Raw genomic sequence first — 1344 nt, forward strand, 5'->3', positions numbered from 1 at the left:
AGGTGACAGTCAAACGGGGGAGAAGAGCTAGGACAGGGACTCAGAAAACAAAATGCCAGGTAGAGTGTTATCAGTGTCCCTAGACGTGGAACAAGCCAATACTGAGAGGAACCAGGAGACAGGAAGATCATTTCAAGTTATGAGGCTCAAGAAGGACTAAGCAGGAGAGCCATGAGGCATTGGTAGGATTGCATGAAGCAGAAGTAAGAGAAGAGGCACTTCAAGGCACTGGAGAAGCATATGGAACAGTGAGTGGTTCAAGTGGGTTCCAGTTAGGGGCGGTGTGTGGACTGGGAGGGGTGTGGAGAGACAAGGCCAGAAAGTCTTGAAGTCACACCGTAGGGGTTTGAATGCGCGGCTGAGGTACTGATGCTCCAGGCAGGCACTAGGAAGCTAGCGACAGGTTGTGTATGTGCCTGTGTGTGTAAGGAAATAATAGCATTAGAGATGATCCCCAGGCAGGGTGACTGGGCAGAAAGGGGTGGGTCAGGAGAAGGAGCTCACTGATGGGAGAGGACTGTTTGGTTCCAGAGAGAATAACTGACCATTCAGGTGTTGCACATCAGACAATCAGAAAAATCTGGCCAGAATAGTGGCTGAGTCCTCTCCAGAGAGGATAGAGACAGTGCAAGGTTCTGGTCGTTACCTCAAGAGGTAGGGAAATTGGAAGAATGTGAGGAAAAGACTAGCCAAGGAGAACACAGCCACTGGAGGCTTAAGTTTCAGTAAAGAAATTACAGCCACGGTTGAGAACCCCAGCCCTGGAGCCGAGAATGTGTGAGTTTGAACCCCAGAAAGTCGACTAGTCATATTTAGCAAAGGGACTTCAAAGAGCTTTGGAGTCTGTTTCCTTGTCTGTGAAATGGGAGTGATTTCTATCTCAAAGGATTGAGAGCATTAATATTCTTAGCGTGGGGTTTGCACACAGTAGAAGCTAAGGAGTGATCAGCGGCCAGCGGGAAAAGGAACCGGAGAGGTTAAGGGTATCCACCTGGAGTGTCGGGAAATTGAAAAAGGGACCCTTAGGAAGCCGAAAGCCTTTCCTTTAGGCGAGTCTGCTGACCGCCCTGTGAGGGGAATGGGTCAGCGGGCCAAGGCATCCTCCGCCTGGTCCGCATCCCCAGGCACTGCCCTTTTGTCCACGCTTCCATCCAGCCGCGCCTCCCAGCCTCCCTCAGCTTCCCGCCCCACTCCCGCTCCCGCTCCAGCCAGTCCCGGGAGCCAGATGCGCATGCGCCCTCCCGCGCCCCTGCCCAACTTTCCACGTTTCACTTCCCTCCCTTTCCCTCGGCAGCTCCCGCTCCACCGCCACGATTGGCCAGCCGATCCCCGCGCCTCGGCCAA

Source organism: Camelus dromedarius, chromosome 8 (assembly GCF_036321535.1).
Source record: "Camelus dromedarius isolate mCamDro1 chromosome 8, mCamDro1.pat, whole genome shotgun sequence".
NCBI classification, from domain to species: domain Eukaryota; kingdom Metazoa; phylum Chordata; class Mammalia; order Artiodactyla; family Camelidae; genus Camelus; species Camelus dromedarius.